Raw genomic sequence first — 15,408 nt, forward strand, 5'->3', positions numbered from 1 at the left:
GTGGCAGAATGGCAAACTAGAAATTGGCAGGCCTTTCAATTTGTTTTTGTTTTTTTAGAGGGGAGGAGTAAAACAGCAGCTCACTTTAGCTATTAATACATACTCCCTGTTAGCCACACCTCTGCTGTGCTGAAAGGTAATTTCTGGAGTATGGACCCTTCCACTGTAAGGCTGTAGTTAGAAAAATAGGTTTCAGTGTAAGGTTTTGTAAATGAAATGTCTTGCACAGCCACACAAATATTTGCATGCATACATGACAACATATGCTGCATTCTTTATGTTGGCATGTGTCCACAGAGATCACATGGGGGGGAGCAGTGGCCCACTCCCCACAAAAGGAGAAACTTGACCCATGCAGATGAGAGTTTAAAAAGCCGGTACTCAGTAGAGAAGGATATGCTACTGGAGTGAAGGTGTGCAACCATGGGCAGTCACAATAATCAAGACATAATGGTCCTCCAATCCCTTCCCCATAAGCTCCTTGACCAGAAGTGGATGATGAGTAGCTCCTAGTGGGGAAGGATAGCTGGATGTGCTATTGCCCCTACCCACCACCACCAGAGACTTTTGAGGTTATCCCCCCAGGACAGAGTTTTGAGGGATAGGAAACAGAATGAGGGAGAAGCAGGGACAGTCCCAGGGTATGTCTACATTGGAGCTGGATTTGTAGTTTTCAGCTCAAGGAGACATATCCTCACTAACTCTGCTTGAGCTAGCACACTAAAAATAGAAGTGTAGGCACAAAAGTGTGAGCAGCAGGAGGGGCTCGCCAGCCCAAGTACAATCCCGCTTGAAATGCTAGGTACATACTTAGGTGGATAGCCCCTCCCATCACATGTGCTGCCACAACTCCACTTCTATTTTTAGCACCCTTGCTCACTCAGACATACCCACTGATCTGGGATTTCCCAGGTCCCCGTGTCCAAAAATTAGGAGTAGGCAAGCAACTCCATTGGCCTCCTGTGGGTTACGCATTAGTGTGGGCAGCAGCAAACAAAGCCTAGCTCTCCCCAGCAGGCAGAATGTTACAGCTCAATCATCTCTGAGCCAACTCAGAGAGAGAGAGAAGGCAGGGACAGTCCAAGGGCCATTGAGAGCACCCCCTGGATGGACGGGGTATGTGGTGTGGTGATTACCCCCATAGTTAGCTTCCATCTTCAGAGAGGCAAGTTTAAACAAGAGTGGCTGCTTCATGCAGAAGATTCTGTGGTGGGAAGCAGGATGAAGTCTACCCAAATCCCCACAGAGGTGAGACAAATGCCTTCCCTTACTGAAGAAGGTAAGGAACAGCCAAGCGTTCCGAGGGAAACGGTGGGGGCGACGGACCTGTCTGGTTTTAAGATTAAGTTGGATAAGTTTATGGAGGGAATGGTTTAATGATAAAACATAGTAGCCAAGGAAAACCAAGCAATGGTACATGAATAGCATAATGGCCAACAAGGGTCAGGCTAGAGACTCTTGCCTACATGCTCGGGGTATTACTGATCGCCATATTTGGGGTCGGGAAGGAATTTTCCTCCAGGGTAGATTGGCTGAGCCTCTGGAGGTTTTTCGCCATCCTCCGCAGCATGGGGCAGGGATCACTAGCAGGAGGGTCTCTGCCGATTGAAGTCACCAAAACACAGGATTGGGGACTTCAACGGTAGAGTCCAGGGAAGGGTCTTGCGGCCTGCAGCATGCAGGGGGTCAGACCAGATGATCATAATGGTCCCTTCTGACCTTAAAGTCTATGAGTCTATGAGTTACTGCAGCTAAGACCCCAGTCGAAAGTGCGGATATTAAGGCAGTACTGCCTAGTATATGATTCCTGTTCAATTTCACACTCTGGGTGGTCACCTCAGGATGAGTATTTTGCACTTGGAAGTCAGCTGCCTCTTCAGTCAGCCAGACCCAATTTATTATTAAAGACAAATTAAGAGATGTGGGTTTTACTGAGTGCTGGAGAATTCCGTAATCAGTGCAACGATTTTGTTTGTTTGTTTGTTTTTTGGAAGGAATGATTGGATGTCAGATTCAGACCTGAAAGTTGACTGCAGTGCAATGGGAAGCATCAGGTCTTGCACAAAACAAAACATTGCCTCCATAAAAAGCAGCAGCTGTTGGTCCCTGTTATTAGGATTAGCATGATCCAAACCTACCTTTCAGCACATAACACACCACCACGGGCCATTCCAGGAATGGAATTTTGTGGACCTAGACCCTTTCCTCCCACAATCCCCAGAGAGAACAGACAAGTTGTCCCACAACACCCTGCAAATGTGAGTACAGAGCAGCACAGTGAATTGTAGTGCTATGAATCCTGGGATACCTGCCCAGAGAGCTGTATTGCTTGTCATGGCGAAATGCAACGGATATGTGGGGAATGACAGCACAATGATATGGTTGCATTATCATGGGTTACATGGATTAATTTACCCCATGATTTGCATGCAGTAAAGATACAGCCTCAGACAAGTTCTTAGCCACCAGAGGAGCCACCAATATTTACAAATACAACTGCACATGTGCTTATATACAAAATTAATCAGGAATCTCATTTGCATTCCAGAACTCCCTCACCTAAAATCTCTCGTGTTTCTTGGGTAGAGACCCTCTGGATTCTAGGGGAATATATGAAGGGGGAGCAGGATGAAAATGTAGTCCTGATGAACTTTCTCACTGTCGCCACTATCAAACAGCTCTTGTTATAAGATATCCTTCCTGCTTCTAAACCATTGTGATTATTTACTTAGAAGTCTGTGCGTATTCAATGACTTTATGATACAGCATCACTGACTATGTTTTTGGTATGCACACTAACATGGCAGTACTGGAACTTGGGTGTCAAAACTAAGGCAGCACGCCTTCAATTTCACTGAGGCCAGACCTACAATGCAAATGTTGCCTGGACAGTAACGTTGGTTAGGGGTGTGATATCTTACATTTCTATACCGGCAAAAGCCCTTGTGTAGATGCAGTTAACAGCAAACTCACTGCATTTGTGGAAATGGTATAAGCTATACAAGTAAAGTCACTCTTTTGCCAGTATAAGCTGCATCTCCACTAGGAGGGGTTTGCTGATATAGCTATACCAGGCAAACCTTTTCTAGGGTACACTAAGCCTGAGCTATGCAGACAGAGCTTGAGGGGCTCTTTCATTCCACTTTGATCTATCAAGAAAGAACTAGAGCCCATTCTTGAACTTTTCTACATTTTGATGTAATTCCTAACACCAATAACGTAACATGCTGGCTTTGACACTACAGTACCAAGGGCACCGATAGATAAATTAACTTTCTAGACTCCAGTTAAAACACAGCAAGTCTGTATACACTCCAGACTCCCTCACTGGGAAGTCAAAAAATGATATCTAGAACTAGGATAACATAATTAGCTAAACTCTCAAAAAAAGCACCCCATGTCAACAACTATCTATTTGTTTAGGGCTTTTGCCTCTTTCTCAAAATCCAGGCCAACATACAATTCTACACAAGAGAAAGAAAGGACTGTCACTGTCATTTCTAATAAATGCCCGCAAAATCATTAAAGTTATATAACATACTAAGAACTTTAACACATGTAAATCTTACCTTTTTTAAAGTGTAGCGGCTGGCTCACCTGTTTTTCTGTTCTAACTGTGGAATACTGCTATAGGTACAGAATGCTATATACAGGAACTAGAAAAACCAGCCTCACTTCCCCCAACAATCTATTTGCACAATGCACACACCCAGCTGTGCAACGTAATGTTTGCCAGCAGCAGTCATTCAGCTACCAAAGTACCAGGAAATACTTGTTGTACTAACCCACTGAGTTTTCAAAGGAACTAGAAGTGGCTTCTTCCTTTAAGAGCCCATTTGGCAAACTCTGAAGTGAAGTGGCACAGTACCTGTCAGAGGAGAATTATTAATTTCTTGGAACAGCAACTGGGTTAATGGGACACAGATCCCTGACTGGGGCCTCCAGGTGTTACCATAATATAAATAATAAAACTAACAGTTACTACTTCTTTCTTTTCAAGAGACTCTGACATGGGCTTTGAGTCCTTTATATGCTGCATAGGGAAGAAATACAGACTGAAAACATTTTTACTAAATTAATGAAAATACCATGCACTCATCTGGCAGTAACTGGCAGTAACATTATTTGAAATTGTTAAAAGTACAGAATAAAGTTCACTCGTGTTAACATTACTGCATTACTATGAATAAAAGCCCATAAAGGTATGCTGAAACCTCCAACTTCTTAAATGAGTATCACCTACTGTAGTTAAGTATTATACATTCTAGCAGTATGTTTGAGTTCAAAATAATAAGAAAGTCTCGCATCACATTCATCATGCCAACATAAGCATAACTTGGAAACTGTTCTTTTAGATCAGGAATAATGCCAACTTTCTCACACGGTCTTGGCAAAGCTCTTCCCATTTACCTACAAGATGACTGCTCTTTCCATAATCAGAACCAAAACCCCACAGCGGTGCCTAATTTCCAGCACAGGGATGTACATATATGTAATAAAGTTTCAATAGTAATAATGTTTGAAGATTTAGAGTGCTCTGTTAGTGGCAATTAATTCTAACGCATCCCACTTTACAGCTGGAAAAAGTAAACAAAAAGGTTAAGTGACTTGCCCAAGGCCCATATTAATGACAGAGCTGAGACTGAGCACAGTTCCTGACTCCTAGCCACTTGTTCACTCAGCTAGACTCTGCAGCCTCTACAGTATTGCCATGTGCTTATTTGGAGCTATCATTTTAAGGCTTCCAAAGGTTTCACTAGAAACACACAAAACCCACTACAGACACAACAAACTGTTCAGTTCCAGTGCAGGACTTCAACCCTACCCAGCTCCAAAAAACATCACAGTACAGTTTAGCATATGAATTGAGTATATATATTTTGACAGTGCAATTTTAAAAAATAAAATTTAGATAAACCATAGTAAACTGGAGCAGTTCTGTATTACTGTGTTCAGAGTACCTACATATGTGACTAAATATTATGGAGGAGGGTTCCTAGTTGCTTTGGAACCAAAGGACACTATTTACAGAATCTATTGTGATATGAATAATTTTAGTATTTGGGACACTGAACACGCACAGTGAATGCCAATTAAACAAGCTAAAATATCCAAAGAACTTGGGGGTGGAGGTAGGGGTAGGGGGGAGAAATCTAATACCTGAGCTGACATTGCCATCAACTTTATAACGGCCTCCTCCTCTGAGCATGTCTGCCTCTGAAAATTAATACAATTCTCACAGCCTTGCCACCCATCTAGACGCCTCAGCTTCTGGATACACAAGTAATTCCATTCCCCCCAGATGGAAACGCCCTTCTCCATCGATGGCCAGCAAAAAGGCCATACCCACTTCCGACTGAAACTTGAGGGAACATCTACACAGCAATTAAATACCCATGACTGACCTGGTCAGCTGACTCGGACTCTCAGGGCTCAGATGCAAAACTGCAATGTAGCCATCCAGGCCCCAGCCAGACCCTAAGCTCTAGGACCCCGCAAAGGGGGAGCCTGAGCCCAAATGGCAGTTTTTAGTTCTGCAACCCAAGGTCCCCAAGCCCGAGTTAGCTAACCTAGGTCAACTGCAGGTGTTTAACAGCTGCGTGGATGTACTCAGTGACCCAGGCATTCCGGAGCTCCAGACTGGATTACTGTGTTCGCTCTGCCTATCTAGCTGTGTTGGGAGGGGGGGAGGAAGCTACAGTTGGTTCACACCACAGCAGCCCATCTGCTCAGCTAAGACAGGCCATTCAGAGCTCATCACTGCAACATTCTGCTCTCTTCATGGTCTCCCCAATTAACACTGGTCAAATTCCAAGTTTTAGCCCTCACTTTCAGTGTCCTCCACAGATGTGGCCCAAGATACCTGAGGGATGACCTCACCCTTGTGCTCATGACCCCCATCACAGCGACAATGGAACCATCAATGTTAGAGTGAAACCCTGCAGCTCTACAGAGGACAGAGTTTTCTAGGTCACCGGCCACGAATCTGGAACTCAATCCTAGGAGACAGCAGGACGACCATGAACCATCAGCTCTTTCAGAACAAAATCCAGTCTTCGCTTCTTCAACCCAGCCAAACAAACGCAGTCGTGTGCAGGAGGGAAAAGGAGGTAGATAGATCTGTGTGTGCACCTTCATCATTCTGGGAGGTGCCCAGACACCCCAGTGTTTTAAGAACTTAGACAAGCAGCACCAAGATCCTTGGTCCCATTGAGCCACCTGAGCAGCTCAAAAGCAATGGAAAGTCACTGTAACTGGCCAGCTGGCAATTCCCCTCCCATAAAGGTAGTACTGAACCAGCGATATCCCACCCATGGCCTCTGGCCTGGGGAGCATCAGGGACACAACTAGGAAGAGAAGGCACATGTGGAGTGCTGTTGTGCTCCAAAGATCCAGGGCTGGTGAAACAATCCTTTCAGAGCCATTAATAGCTGACTGACCTTAGAACAGCCTTGAGGGACTGAACTAACTCCTAACAGTCCCAGAGGCAGTGGGGACCCACTGGTGATATAAAGCCACCTTTGTGAGCATGTCCCCACCACCAGTTTCTCAGCAGAGTTCAGCTCAGCCAAACCAGACGCCCAGGTCATAGATTTCACACTGAAATACACTAAGCCTGGCTTGAGTTTTGCCTTTGTAATGAAGCTTGAAACCAAACAAAACTCTAGTTTCATTATCTAAGTACTTGCCCAGCTTTAACTGTTACATTTAAAAGCAAAGTAGGCGGTGGGGAGGGAATGCACAAAGTGACAATTTTTCTCACCACTGAGTAAATAGAGTTCATTTTACTGGCTGAATATTCAACAAAAAGAGACTGCGTATCTCATAATGCAAATGAAAACAAATTCAATGTCTGCTTGTAAAATTAAACAAAAACCAAAAACTATCACCACCATAAAATGAAGGAAGAAAAAATGTTTTTCATTTGCTATTGCAAAGCAAAAGAACATCTGTGTGATGTGAAATCACCCAGAAAGAAAAAGCTTAGGAAATGAGTCACCTCAATTTTATCATTTTGCTTGCAGCACTTGTTAAAGCAGCATTTATAGAGGGCTCCAGCTTACCTTGTTATGTTTAAACTATATCCTGTCTCTTGTCACTTTTTGTGATGAAATGCAAATGCAAATGCAATGAATTTCACTCTGGAAGGGGGTAGATTTAAAACAACACCATGATGCACAGCTTGTAGGAACATTCTGTTCAACAGCCTGCAGTATATCTGAAATACCAATGGTTAAAAATACTAATCAGATGTAGGGGTTATAATTCTAATCAGCAAATGGAGTTTGCTGATATTGAATAGTTTACTTCAAAGTACACATAAGGGCCCCTCCTTATATTAAAACCAGAGTTTTAGTTCAGCCTTTGGCAGTTAGAATTTACTATTTGATAATAACTTCACTTAGGTTGGAAAATAAGCAACAAGTACAATAATATGGAACTTTCTGACAGATTCCCTTCTAAATTTTGTTGAGTTTTTCCCACGATATCCCTATAGTACTCTGAATGTAGAGAAAAAGTGAGGGTATACTGTATATTATAGTCTGAGGTGATTTGGTCCAATGGATAGGGCACTGTGCTGGGATGCAGGAGATCACCACCAGGTCAGCCACTGACCTGCTGTGTGGCCATGAGAAAGTCACCTGACTTTTCTGTAGCTCTGTTTCCCCTCTCACTGTTTATCTGTCTTGTCTGTTTAGACTGCAGGCTGTTCTGGGCATGGATTATCAATTACTATGTGTATTTGTACAGTGTCTAGCACAATGGGATCCCAATCTATTTGGTGCCTCTAAGCTTTACTGTAATACTAATAACATGAAGGTGTTTGACATGATGTACAGCTTGTGCAGTAAAATCAGAGAGGAGAATTACATTCTTTATTTAACAAGGTTCTTCCATCTGCTCTGTTGTGAAAGACGCCTGTTTCATTCAATCAGCCAATCACTTACTGCAGAAGCTAAAATAAAGACGATTTCTTTGACCATAACAGAATGGTTTCTAAAAGTAGTAAGTAGAGTTGGTCAAACATTTTCTGACAGAACAGTTTTCTGTCAGAAAATGCTGATTGGGTTAAATTAAACTTTTAGTGGGAACATATTGAGTTAATCAAAATTTTCAATGGGAAATTATCAAGACAGTTCATTTCAACTTTATCATTTTGACTTTTATGTCATAATATAAAAGTCAAAATGTTTCAACTAATACAGTCAAAACAAGAAGTTTTGATCTTATCAAAATATTTCACAAAAAATTCCAAGATTTTAACTTTTTGTTCCAATTCAGGCTGAAATTTTTCATGTGAAAACTTCAATTTTGCCACACACACAAAAAAAAAAAAAAAAAAAAAAAGATTTTCTATTGGGAAAATTGAAATGATGGCTACCCCCTTCCACCTGGAAGACTCTTATCAATTTCACTTTCTGCCTCCAGGGAGAAAGTGAAATTGACAAGAACTTTCCAGGTGGGCAAGGAGCCAGCCAAAAAATTCCATTTCAGTTCTCCTGCAATGGAATTTTTCCAAATTTGTCCCACAAAGAAGGTCATTGTTTTAATTTTTTTTTATCCCAGTCAGGACAACACTTTTCCCCCAAAACCCTGAAATGGATGGAAATTCCATTTTTCAGCCGGCTCTAATACTCCCTTTCAAAACCAGAAGCTTGTAGTTACAAATATTTAAGAACTTGAAGAAAGATTTCCATAAATATGTTCCTGCAGAAGAGACAGTACTATCTGTTTTCAGCTAGAATGTAAACGGTGAAACCTTTCTCCACGTATGCTGATATTTCTCAAGTCAGAATTAATGAGAACCAAGTATAAAAAATGATTCATCAATCCCATTACAAAATCTCAGCACACTGTATAGAGGAACTAAAGAGATTATTTTTATCTTCAGGGCGATCAGTAGAAATGCTACAAAGAATATAAGCTACAGTAGTTTTAATACTCATTTTGAATTTGAACACAATGCCAGTTTATGATAATTTTCAAAACACATAAAGGTCAAAGGCAGGACAGAGGCTGGGGAAAAAAGCTGGAATGGAGTCTTTTTATCTCCAAACACACATTAAGAATAAGTTAACTGACAGATTTAAGTGGGATTTCAACATCTTAGAGAGGTCAGGTAGACAATATTTAACCCTGCAATCATAAGTCATTTTTTGGTTATTACTTGTTTAACCTATCGAATTGTCATGTTACAACCAGCAGACACCACTTGTGGCACATTTCTTTTAGTGAAAGTTGTTGTAAAATTGAGTAACAATTGTAGAAAGATGCCAAGGGTTCAGATTACCAACTAGAAAACAAAAAAGATTTATTCTGACTACAGGAGAAGAGACGAATTAGCCAATCAAAAGAATTAAATGAAAGTACAGTTCCATATTTATCCATTGTAGAATTCAAAGTTATGTCCAGCTAGAACTGCAATTATTTAATTAATTTGGAATTTCTACTACCCTTCAACTGTAGCAGTAATATAGGCACTGTTTTCTAACTAGGGGGCAGAGGGGTTTCCACATGGCATTAGAAAATACCAACTAAAATTATTCTGATTGAATTTCTTTTATATTGAGGCAATGGAACTATGACAATTATTTATTAGAAGAGAATTGTGCAATATAATATTTTGGAAGTTGCATGTGATTATGTAAATAGAACTATAACAACACATAGGTGCAAGTTTCTAAAATTAAGTCTATGCCTGCAAACTTAACTGTGGCATTCCCTTACTTGACTGCCTAACCATACAACCATAACATTTCCTTAATGGATCTATTGGTATAACATTGTGTAGTATGTTGGCTCCTAGACAATGGCAGGATCCAGTTTTTAATGGGCTTTAACATTGTACACATGGTATTTTTAAGAGTCTTATCAGTTCTCCAGAAGAGATTTACTACATAGGCACAAGGTTTGTGTATCAGCAATAGCAATAAAATATGTAAGATAAGAGACTATTAGGAAGTTTAATTATCCTGTTGCTTCTCTCATTAAAAAGAAACAGCTTTTATCTTGCTGAAGTCCTAAGCAATAAGGACCTGGTCCAAAGCCACTGAAGTCAAGGAAAGACTCGTTGAGTGCAAGGGGCTTTAGATTGGGCCCTAATAACAATAAATCATAATAAATAAAAGTCAGCTCATTTGCTTCAGCAGAACACTTGCTACAACATAATTAAAGCTATGATTATGTCAAAGATTTCATTGAGTGTAGCTTGTAATTACTCCCTCAAGGTGAGTCCAAAAGGCTAATGCTGACCTGTGATGGACCCCCACATAGATCTGTGCCCTGAATGTTGGGTTGCAAGGCCAGGAACTAACAAGATCAGTGTACACTGAACACTCGGATTTAAGTTTAGGGACTGTAGAGGAGAGCACCTGATAAGAGACACCACTATTCCATTTCAGAAGTGGGACAGTCAATACAGCCAAGTACAATGCTGTCCTGTCATATTTTCAAACTTCAAGGCAAAAGAGTGGGAGAGGAACAAAACTGTCTGGACGTCTTTAGTCTAAATCTCAGAATATCATAGCATCCGTCCGCAATCACGTGACAAATGTACGGCTGCAGTCATCACTTGAGTAAAGTGTTTAAAACCCAGACACACTAAATTTTGAAGCTGGAAAAAATTCTTAAAAAAAGAACATTTGGTAGGTACGCAGTTGGTAGCACATAATCTCAAAGTGGTACTGAATTAGCACACTCCTGATTGCTGCCACGTGGAATTTACAATGCCTCTACTTCCATCACCAAATGATAGAGTAAGCATTGCTTTCACAGACCAGCTCCTGATCCTCCATGTTAGTCACCAACTGCTGAGGGGTGGGGAATTAATAGTATCATTGTTCTCCCAATAATTTAGATTTTAAATTTAACATTCCACTTTTCATGGGAAGTGTAAATAATAGTAAATGTTACCAAGTATACTTTTTTGAGAATTGAATGTTACATTTAATACTTGTGTTATTTAGGCTACAGAAATAGCTACTTACTTCCAGACAGCAACTGTAAGGGCTAGTTTTAAAGCTAGATTTAGGTTTTGCTTATCCTTCAATAGTTTCCCAAGTCTACGCTACTAGAAACCTGAAATAAGAGACCCAACCCCCTTTTTTTTTTTTTTAAGGGAAAGGATGATGTTAACGGAATCTGAAACCAAATCTGAATGTTGTGGCACCCCTGATCTCTGCAATACCAAAACCTTGAATCTCAACACTGCCAAATTTTCAGGTTTGGGGGAGGAGAGAGGAAAAAGAAAGAGTAAAAGACCAGAGTCAAAATCTGGATTTTGCAGATCAGGCACCAGCTCAGAGTTAAGCCAGGATATCCCTTTTAATATTTATGGAAAGCTGCACATCCATGACACTCTCTCACTTCCATTAAAAGGTTTTAATGTTAGACTGAAGTGAAAAATATGATTCCCCAATTCTTCTCTCTGCAGCTTGCACTAACCTCGTAAGACCACTACCCTGGCAGCACTCAGTCTGGCAACACTAACACAGAGGAGCAATAATGACACCATGATATCTCCTTAATATTTATTCCACTCTATATGCATCCGAAGAAGTGGGCTGTAGTCCACGAAAGCTTATGCTCTAATAAATTTGTTAGTCTCTAAGGTGCCACAAGTACTCCTGTTCTTTTTGCGGATACAGACTAACATGGCTGCTACTCTGAAACAAGACACCATGATAGAAGCACTGAAAGACATCATCAAAAGAAAAGAGGTGTGCTGCGGACACAAATGATGGAAGCACCAGTGACCGCCTCATGATGAAATGGAGCGCCTTTGTGGATGTTAGACCTATTGCTAAACTCCTCTGCATAAGCACACATTTTCTTCCTGCAGTGTTAACAGGTAGTTCTGCTATATGGGAGCTCCCAGACAGGAGTCAGTCGCTTTCTAATTCTTTTACCTGAACATGCATTTGCCTGCATAATTAGCATATATGTATGCAGAACTGGACAAAAAATGGTTTTAGAAAACTTGTGAAGTACAAAATTACAGGATACATAGGACTGAGTACTTCTTCTAAAGTAGGTTAATTTGTTCCCTTAAAAGTTAATAAAAGTAGAACCACCTCAGGAGGAAGAGTTTGATTTGATAGCAATATGCAGGTTTAGGACCCTCTCCAGTTTTTCAAACACAGGGATTAGGTCCTATCTAGAACTGTTTTAAGTAGTATCATGAAAGTCACACGAACCAGAAATAAACCTGCTTGCATGGATCCCAAAGGTACGGAAAATAACTATACCTTGCATTGTTTATTTTTCATATAGGTAAAACACCTTATTTCTTTGAACGTGCATTGACGTACGGTATCAGACATTTTAACTAGGGCTGTTCAACTTGCCCAGAACTTCAATCTTTACAGAAACTGGAGCAGGTGACCAGCTCCTTGGAAAGAACTCCTCACCCAGGACAACAGTGCATTTAACTGGAACTGTCTGCTAGGTTTTCCTCCCCCTTGATGAGGGAGGCATTAAATTGATTCTAAATCAGCTAATTCATTCTGCTTCAAACCCCATTATTCTGGAGGTAAATTTCTTTTGGCAGAAGAACACGCTGTTACTCAGAGCTTGTTGGAAAACTCACTAAACTAACATTTTAAAATAATATTTGCCTCTAGTTTGGTTTTCTAGCTCTGTTAAAAAGTAAAAAATGATTGATAACATATTTGTGGATGCACTCTAATACTTCAGCCTAGGAAGAAATAAGGCAATACTTTCCTATCAAACATGATGCTCCAAAGCCTGCGTATGAATACAGTAAAAATACACAGGCTACTTAACAAGACCTGCCACATAGTTATTAGGGTAGATGTGCCCATAGTAGATTAACAATAAAGATTCCTCCAATCATATCAGTTCCCTGAACTCTTGAAGTAAAGATGGAAAGAACTAGCTGGTAAATGCAATCTCCTTATCATAGGTTATTCTGCTCAGTCAGAAAAGTGGATTGTGCACCAGTCGTCAGTTTCCTGAGGTTTGTTGCCAGGAGAGGAGAGTACTCTTATGCTTAATAAGGTGATTCTGAACATTTATCTCCAGGTAAGGCAGCTCAGGTTAATAATACTGGCTCTGTATAAAGCAGCCACAGATCCAGTTCTTGACATAGAAACAAAATTTATACACCAATGAAAAAAGTGAAAAAGTTATAAACTCTTGACTCATTCTGTAGGGCCCTAATGTCTCCAACATAAGGTTGTGAGCTGTCCTGTAGAAGCACATACAGACTTGGCATCTCCTTGCATACATTGTGTAAACAAGAAAGGAACAATGAGAAATTTGGAAGCAGCTGTTAAGGAGTATTTGGGACATCACAGGGGTTATAATGGTGCCTGGCATCTTTGATCTGAGCCCTCTCTGTTCAGAGTGTATCCTTCAGTGACACAATGGTTCCTGTCCAAAGGAGAGACTGCTACCCTCTTCATGCTTGTGGCCAGTGACAGGCTACCACTGACCTGCCTCCTTACAAGAGGGCATTGATAGCATTTGCCTTAAAGGCATCAGCCAGTGCTCTTTCAATCCACAGTAGCCCAGGCAAAGCCAATTTGTTGTATTTTAAAGACATAACAGAAAAAAAATTAAACTCCATCTGCCTAGCAGAACACCTAGAGAAAGATCCTGCAAACTTTCCTATAAAATCTTTAGTTACATAGAAAATAAAAAAAGTTATATTTTATATAACCTAGAATGGATAAAGTGGTTCCCCCTAACTCTGCTCCGAGAAGCCACGGAATGTTATGTCTGCCTCCTAAACTCAGTCTTCCCCCCCACCCACAGAGTTCAATCCCCTAAAGACCTTTCTGATCTTTATACATGAAATCAAAAATTTATTTCCTTTCCCCAGCACCACTGTACATTTTAACTTAATCAAAATGTATCATCTGGGGATGTTTATGTCCTGTCAGTTACATATATATTTATTAAGTCATGCCCAGTTCATAATGTTTTCTCTCTCCAGAGCTATAATTCTCAGATGTTGGAGATGGCCTTATATAGCCTCCAGCAGGCCTTTCGTAGTCTCCTGTATGTAAGGCCACAAAAGGAGCTCTCAACAGTGGACCCCCCACTCAGGCAAGGAGAATCAAAAAGAGGTTACCAGGATCCAAACTGACGAGGCGGTCAAGTTAGTCAGTGCCTAGACATCCAGATCCAGAAGAGTGTGGAGAAGAAGTGCCAGCTGGGAGTCTTTGAGGGCCTTAGGTCAGAGAGCACAAAGCAGGACTGGTGCTTCCTATCTGTCTTTTGCTTGTGTCCCTCTGTGATGAGTCATCTCTGAGCCTCAGCTGGTGAGTGTTCTGAGCCTGATGAGTCATCCCTCAAGCCTCAGCTGGTGAGTCATCTGAGGTAATTACCTGAGTCGCAACATAGGCCAATGCCAATCAACCAACCAGGGCCCAGCCGATCCACAAGCAGGGGCCTATCCAGGTGACCCCAAGGCAGCTATATAGACTCCTAATGGAAGCAGCCACTCCAGGCTGCTCAGTCACTACCTGTTGGGAGATTTCCCAGTTGCCTGGTAGTTCTGACAGACTGTTCCAGCCTGTGCCCATTCCTGCTCCCACTCCAACCTGCACCTGTTCCTGCTGCTATTCTGGCTCCAGCCTCAGCTGACTACCGGGCTATCCCGAGTCACTCTTGTGAGGAGATCTGCTTCCTCTTCTCTTTCCTTTCACCCTGACAGGCATCTGCAGTGACTTGTGGTGCCAAGACAGAAGCATCAGAGGACAGAACGAAAGGTGGTGCTGAGGCTAACTTCCAAAAGAAGAGTAGGTACCGAGGTGGGCTTTTCTTACATCAGCACCCAAAGCTACTGAGGCCTTCATAGGTAATGCCAGTTTGGTGTCTGGTGCCATTTCTGATTTAGCCAGTGATGGTGGTGATGGGCAGTGCTGGGTAAAAGATTTGGTCCCAGCATAAGAATGAAGAGATTCTGGTCTGTAGCCTCATGACAGAAGACGGTGCTGAGACCAGAACAACAAGATACATCTTGGGTCCTGTGTCAAAAGAAGTTTGGACGAAGGCTGGTCTTGGTATCCTCAACAGGCCCATCAGGGTTGCAAGCTGTAGGCTTTGAGAAGCCAGATGAGCCTGAAGCCTCAAATGACTCTCTATTCTGAAGTGAGTGTGTGGCAACCTGTATATTGGGTTACCAAGTGAGCCTTCCTCAGATATAGATGGCACTGGAAATGTATCTTGGTATCTTGTATGATCAAGAGAGTGCACCTGCTGAAGCCCTTACAGGGCTTGGGGCCCAACATGGACCTAGTTAAGGACCAAAGACTCCCAGGATAAGGGCAACCTACGTATACTAAACTATCCTTCACAAACTAACTACAAGAAATAAAACAACAACAATAATAATAATCTAGACTAAAAGCAAGTCTAGTCCCAAAGATACAAAAGATG

The 15,408-nt window shown here is 41.5% G+C and overlaps 1 protein-coding gene across 2 annotated transcripts in view; it reads right to left on the bottom strand.

The window, feature by feature from the left end:
- SYTL5 (synaptotagmin like 5) overlaps positions 1 to 14,175 on the bottom strand; it is a 125,773-nt gene extending 111,598 nt beyond the window's left edge. Inside the window, exon 1 of one of the 2 annotated variants that reach the window (XM_054005897.1) lies at positions 14,099 to 14,175. The gene's annotated coding sequence lies outside the window, so the exon portion shown is untranslated. Of the gene's footprint in view, positions 1 to 3,569; positions 3,645 to 14,098 lie in introns of those variants that run through there. The other variant, XM_054005898.1, reaches the window with a different exon arrangement.
- Between the last annotated feature and the right edge of the window lie 1,233 nt (positions 14,176 to 15,408).

This window comes from Malaclemys terrapin, chromosome 1, assembly GCF_027887155.1.
Source record: "Malaclemys terrapin pileata isolate rMalTer1 chromosome 1, rMalTer1.hap1, whole genome shotgun sequence".
Taxonomy (NCBI): domain Eukaryota; kingdom Metazoa; phylum Chordata; order Testudines; family Emydidae; genus Malaclemys; species Malaclemys terrapin.